The sequence below is a fragment of the Emydura macquarii genome, unplaced genomic scaffold, assembly GCF_026122565.2.
Source record: "Emydura macquarii macquarii isolate MOO-44397 ecotype Brisbane River unplaced genomic scaffold, CSIRO-AGI_Emac_v2 contig_1253, whole genome shotgun sequence".
In the NCBI taxonomy this organism is placed as follows: Eukaryota; Metazoa; Chordata; order Testudines; family Chelidae; genus Emydura; species Emydura macquarii.
The window spans coordinates 71,923,696-71,930,918 of NW_027131390.1; the positions used below are offsets into that span (position 1 = coordinate 71,923,696).

The 7,223-nt window shown below is 37.9% G+C and overlaps 1 long non-coding RNA gene across 3 annotated transcripts in view; it reads left to right on the forward strand.

The window, feature by feature from the left end:
• Positions 1 to 6,459, forward strand: part of LOC137154147 (uncharacterized) — a 94,488-nt gene extending 88,029 nt beyond the window's left edge. For all 3 annotated transcript variants that reach the window (XR_010920108.1, XR_010920110.1, XR_010920109.1), the window contains exon 4: positions 5,230 to 6,459. This is a non-coding gene — a long non-coding RNA (uncharacterized lncRNA). The remainder of the gene's footprint in view (positions 1 to 5,229) is intronic.
• Positions 6,460 to 7,223: the final 764 nt, after the last annotated feature.

Here is a 7,223-nt window from a genome sequence, read left to right on the forward strand (position 1 = left end):
AGTTAAGCTCATCTCATTTTACTGCAGTACTGCAGTGGCTATATTCAGCCCTATAGCATTTTTTTCAATGGAGAGATCTCTTACTGCCAGCTATTTATTGTTGCCTGAAACAAAGTAGTCTTTAACTATACACATGCAGAGTTCACATGTATATCAGTATCACCTGAAAACAGGTCACCAGTTTCTACTTCACACATTAAAATAAATAGTGAATTGCTAATATTCAGGTACAGCTCCATACTGGAATGGCATTTTCTTTTGTTAACTTGTAGAGCAGTAGTTCTAAATTCTTCTCTTGCTACTTCTATTACTGATTTCTTTAGTATCTCATTTTTATTAAAATGAGCACGAAATATTGTATCACCCTGAAAAAGGTACCTCACTGAAATGGCTTAATATTTAAAGGAAGCAATATACCTCTCAACTGTACCTCATTACTAGGTTCATTGCTATTTTAGACCCAAATTTATTCCATCCTTCACATGCCTGGCGTTATCTTATTGTTTATCATTGTAAATTATTGACATAAAAATGATTGAACTTGAAAGTGAGATCAGGGAAAACTTCATCCATTTCCAGCATCTTCCTTCTCCTCAGCTATTTTTTATGATCTTCCTTTCCTTTTGGGTCTTGGTCATGTATTTTTAGTGGCCTCACTCTTCCTCCCCCCCCCCCCCCTGCAATGTAACTTCCCTTTTTGTGCCTGTAATTTTGAGCCCATGCTTACTGCCACTTAGATGTCTGTCTACCCTATTATGTCTGTAGATTAGGTGGTTAGTCTAATTGCTTCCAATTTTCATGTGCTAATAGGGATGCTGGGCTTTCAAACTCGGACTCCAAAAGGGTGTGTCACACCTTCAGACCATATGGATTTGAAACTTAGGTCCAGCAGAATTCAAAGAGCCAGATTCTGTCTTGACATAAATCCCATTGACTTCAGCACTGCTGCAAGGTGTGTAAGGCAGCACAGAATTTGTCCCACAGCAGCAGTTTTTTCTCTCGTAGGGGAGAGATGCCCTCTCTCGAAAAGTTGCTATGAAACGGTTGATACATCATATCCCAGTTCCAACTTTGGACAAATCTTATTGAAGCCTTAAGTAAGGACCCCAGAGCTTGGTTCAGTGTTTCTTAGATGTGTAACCTGCTTTTCTTGCATGAAAATCAGCCATTACCCTTCAGGGTCCAATCCTGCATTTCTTGTGTACCCTAAAACTTTCACTGAGGCAAGTGAGATTGTTAACTATGCAAGCATGCAGGACCAGGCCTGTGGTCTTGAGAGAAATAGATCCTATTTCTCTTGTCACATCAACAGGCTTGGAAAAAAATGAGCTACTCTTCTCCCACTAGCCTCTTTTTAACAAAACGTTTAAATCACACTTTCATTGCATTCCCTTTCACCTCAACTTTCTCCCCAGGCAAGGTCAGGGCAAGATCATGGCAATCTGATGTAGGAATGCTGTAACATGGCCCCCTGTGGCTCTACCTCCATTTCAAGTGGCAGCAGCATAGGGCTGCCTCCTCTCTCTGACCAAGTTTCAGCAGCAAGAGGATCCCCGTTTCCTCCGAGAAGCAGGGATGTCATCATGGGCACCTCAAGTTCTTAACCTAGCAACTGGGACATCTGCTTGAGTGGGTAGGCTAGACCCATTGCACTTCTTCATACACACAGAGTGGATTTGGCAGAACACCCAGAACAGTGGGTCCTGGAGCTAACACCCAATTAAGATGAATGCATACCTCTCTCATCTATTGTTCCAGTATCAGGCTGATACTACTGCTTTGATCACACTCATTTCATGTTTTCAAACTTTTCTTTGCAACCATGAAGACTAGAAACTTACTTAAAAAAAATCTGATGTAATCACATGACTCCAGGAGTTGTGGCCCTAGGTACCATCCTGCAGTGTCTCTGCCTTAATTTAGCCCTTGTCAAAGTGAGGGATGTGGGGCTACTTTTCTGGTCTGTGAAAGTACTGATACCCAAACAGGGAAAGAGTTGTATGTGATAAAGTGAGTTCACCTGCTACTTTGGTGCTTGAATTGGTTATCTCTCTGTATTATCTGCAGCAATTGACAAGAAGAAGATTCCAGAATCATTCAGAGTACAATCTGTTATGGCTGGGGTAACCAGCACAAATAAACAGATCCTAGACCCAATCCTTTCTAAAAATGAATCTTTCTCCCTTCTCCTCCCTTGTTACAATTAATGATTGGTAGCAGTCAGAAGATGGCATTTCACAGCTGCATCTGAGAATATTGTCTTCTAGGTAAATTATAACATCATAATTCCACTTTCAAAAAATATATTTTGTTGTATGAATTCTGTATGTTTTGCATTCACAGACAATGACAAATGTAGGTAGATGCACCTGGATGTAACTGTTTGCCCTGATATAAAACAGGATTGAATGAAAAGAATAATTCCAACTGTTATTAATTGTTCTAAGGAGAGTTTATTTTACTGTTTTTAAACTCAGCAGAAATCAGAAGTGCTGGATTAAGATCAGACAAACTGACGAATTCTTAGCAACCATAAAAAATGCCATTGACTGATGTATTGTAAATCACTGGAAGTGTCCAATGACCAAATAAATTCATATTTATTTTCCTGGCAATTTCCCCCTTTGAGATTGCTTGAGAGCTATTCTATAAAAATGTTAATGTTGATCTCAATCTGAAGGATAATTCACCCCCCCCCCCCATCGCATCCCCCACATTCTGTCAAACATAGCTTCCTAATAATTACACTTGCGTCCTTGTGCTATGAGCAACGTGAATGAACAAAGCAACCACAGGCCTTTGAGGATTAGGCGCTTGGAAATTTTTGACATATAATTCAATGCTGAGGCTTTTTGGATACCAAATATACCAAGAAAATATTCCTTAGATAAAGGAAAAAAGATCCAGTGAGGCTTCAATCTGCAATTGATAGCATGGATATAGCATGGCACCAGGCACTATCACTTCAAGGATTGGAGCCTTAACTATAATTAAGGCTGTCTGTTTTCCTCCCCATGAGACAGACTAAGACCTTAGCTTATTTCATTGATCAAAAAGGCAAGTCATAATTTAGTTTAAAGGGGGGGGAGGAGGAGGAAAAGTCATGACATGCAATTGTTAAGTTTCTTTTCCATTAGTAAAGTCCTAATTAATTGTCATTAATTTGTAGAAACACACACTTCAGAAATCCATCTGTGTAAATAAATTCTCTGGAAGAGTCTTGCATAGTCTTGTGTGGAGACCAGGGTAAAAAATATCTTTTTAAAGGGGGAATAAAAGGTAAAACTAACTATTTTCCTCCACAAAAATCATGGCTATGACAGCCATGTAGTCTTATGAGTTACAACTACCTAGTCAGTAGTTGTACTGCATACAGTTGCAGTGATATAGAAGTGACACTGAAACAGTTTTCCCTGTTTCTGCCATTGTATAGTGAGGAAAATATGGTTTCCATCGTACAGCCTTTCAGAGGAATTTCCATTGCAGCAACTGTTTTCCATTGCAACAACACATGTTTTCTTTAAGCCGTGAAGGTGGCTTCCTAGCATGATTGACTCTTACCCTGAGAAACAAGATGGGTGAAGTAATATCTTGTATCAGACCTACTTCTGTTGCTGAAAGAGACACCACTCTTCTTCAGATCACCCTGAACTCATTCTTGGTCAGGTCCCATTGAATTAGAAGGGAGCTTTGCATGCATATGGCAGGCAGCATTTGGCCCCTGGTGTCTTTTATGGTAAGATCTGTTGGCATTTCCTATTTATTTCAGGCTCTGGTCTGGATCTTGGAACACAAGGCCTCTGCCTGGAAATACTGTTCTTCTTAAATATAACAGGTGTTCAAATTACTGACACAAACTCTTTGGCTGTCGTATTTGATAGAATATTCCTGTAATAAAACAATTGGTTCATTTTTCCTTGAAATGAAACTTACAGAATTTCAGTCTATAAGATGGGCTAGGACCTTTTCCCAGTTATACACAAAATCCATAATAATCAATCCCACATCTGAGGTTGTGAAGTTTAAAATCAACCATTGTGTACTGTAGTAGATGAGCAGTAACTATTTTTCATAAGGATTTTTACTGAACATTTGGGATTATGATTTCATATTATGCATGTACATTTTATGAATCCATAACACAGAAATGTGTACTATTGTTAATACACATTTGCTGCCTATCGTGTAAAGGCACCAAAATAGCGCTCTTGGTGTCTGCTGTCAATGTGTATTATGAATATTAATCAAAACATGGCTAGACATATTCTGTATTATGGAGCAATGATAAAAAAGCATACTGTTGCTAATATGCACTGACAGCATCCACCCTAATGGCTCAAAGGAGTTATTCCAGTGCAAATGCATGTTAAGAATAAAGAAAAGTTGTCTAAGTCATAACAGGATTGCAGGCAATACTGCAGTTGGGTCAGTATTTCACTCGGAATGAAGGGTGAAAACTCAAAGTGAGATGCACCCAAATCTCAGTTCTACATGCCATTCATCTCTTCATTTCATATTGGATAGCCTTTCTACATGAAGAATTTGTCAAGGCAATTTGCTCCAGCATCAAGGCCAGTAAAGTAATAGGCCTTGAAATGGCCATTGCTGTACATACTCCAATAGGGGGCTCCCAAAAAGCCACTGCAGATTCAACAACTTAGCACCCACAACAGAGTGCTGAAGGGCACTTTCAAAAGTGTCCTAAATAAGTAAGTTGTATAACATGTAGCTGTGGCCATATTGCCAGTCCTAGTATATGAGAGAAACAAGGTGGGTGAGAGAATATCTTTTACTGGACCAACTTCTGTTGGTGAGAGAGAGACAAGCTCTTGAGCCACACGTAGATTTGTGACTCGAAAGCTTGTCTCTCTCTCACCAACAGAAGTTGGTCCAATAAAAGATATTCTCTCACCCACCTTGTCTCTCTAAATGAATAAGATCACATGTAACTAAAAAGGCTACTTACAGTACCCTACCTAAAATCTAACCTATAGCCACCACTGAATGATATTTAGTATAAAAAAACCATAAGATCTCAATTTTTTCTTCTTTAATATTATGTAAAAACAAGTAAATCACTATATATCCTACCTTCAGTCTGATATATGTCCACAAAAATTATGAATGCAGCTGTTAAAAAATAACATGCAATTAGAGGGTATGCTCCTACTTCCATTGACTTTCATGTACTTCAGACCTATATGCTGAATGTCTCTTTCCTCTTTTTAGGTAGTCCATGAAGCTGTTCCAGCTGGTTTCACTCTGCTGTGATGCTCTGGAATGCATCTTTCTCTGATATCACTGCTCTCAGGGTAGCACAGCTGGAGCCAGCCACGTAACTATGCCATATAATTAAAAAAAATGCTACTCATTCTAACTCTGTGTGCTGGCTCCATACTCAAATGTTTTATTGGTATGTGTGATACCACAGAATAATACCTTCTGAGGTTTCTCCATAGATCTGGCCTGGTGCAGCTTTGTGGGAAACAGAGAGAAATGGACAAATAGGTCTCTTGTTGTTTGCACAATCAAGTATTTAGCTAGGTTAGTGAGGAGGGCATTTTTCTGGAGTAAATGAAATTATTTTATTTAATTTCAGGTCAGATTAATATCTGAAACCTCTTATCCTAAATGAGATGATATTGTATCTGCCGTAGGTGTTCAAAGGAATCATGCCCATATAAACTTCAGTCCCATAAGTCTTAATTTTGGATTACTTATATGAATGTGTTGAAGATGGACTCTGAATATTACTATTTCACTATCATTCTATAAGTCTTAGTTGGAGCTGTATTATGGTACTTTTAGTTTAACAATCTCTCTGCTGGTAAAGATAGGAAAAATTAGCAGAAGAGAATGGATCAATACAAATGCCTGAAAGGCAAGATCTCTAGAAAAATGAGTTTTGCTCAAACACGCTTTTTTAATTTTGAAAATTCATGCAAGTATCCATTAAAGAAGAATCCATTTCTTGTATAGTGTTACAGGCATGGCATCCAAGACTGAAGAGGTGTAAACAGTCAAAATTATGAGATTTTTTAAATGAAAATTGCATATCTATAAAGCCTTTTTTTCTACTGCAGAAAACATTTGTATAGGTAATTTCAGCAAACATTTGGAGAATTGGAAGTGCTTTTCTACCCATATGGTTCTTTATGAAGAGGCAATTTTTATCTGTGCTCCACTCAATTGAATATTTATAAGCCTGCCTGGCCTCAAAGGTACCTGCTAAAAAATACAATTGCCCCAGAATGGTTAAAGTAAGATTTATTCAGTTACCCTTTAAGTACTTTGCAAGTTATTTCCATTTTCTTCCTATAATTTTGCCCCCAGTAAAATTCTATATTTTTCTAATATGCTTTATTTTAATTGGTCAGTTCTCCTTTAGTTGTATAAATAAGCAGTCTTATAAGTTTGAGACTGTAAATCAGTCATCCATTAAAAAACTCTATTTCCTCATACTGCAAGTTTGATTCATTTAGAAGAGAAAAAACGTTGGCATGGAACAGAATTATGCCATGTCATGGACACACTAACATTTGGATCAAAATTTTACATTGTGTCAGCCAGTAAACAGTATAAATGGTTCAGATTTGCAATAAATAATTGTCTATTAATACTCTGGCATGGTGTAGCAAATTAAAGTCTCACTCCAGTGAGCCCAGATGTAGGTAAGAGCTAGGGCCTAAAGCAAAGCAACTGCCATACAGCATTGAATAGTCAGAGAGCATCATGAAGCATTGTTCTCGTTGCTAGAAAGAAAGTAATGTCTACAAATTTAAAAAGCAATATAGAAACATGAGAGGAGATACATGGTGGGTGAAACGAAGTCCATGCATTCCAGGGTTAGGACCATTATGTTTTAAGTGCTCTGGCAATGGAAAACATTGAGATACAATTAAGAAAGCGCATTCTTATTCATAAAATGGTGTGCTGTTTCTAGAGCTGAACCAATAATTTATTCCATGAAGCTAGCCGCCTTTCTCTTTACAAATTGTCTGCAAGTACCTCGTGATTTGTTTTCAAATGTATTCATTAATTGAAACCCTCTGCCAAATTACTTCTGTGACTTTTTTCATCCGTAGATTGTGAGCAGATCATCTTGAGTATTCGATATCTGAAATTCACAATTCAAGATGCATTGGTTAGTTTTTCTTGGACACTTAGGCCATGTGGAACTTCTATTACCTTATCCTATGATTTACATTCCTTGAATCAGGGAT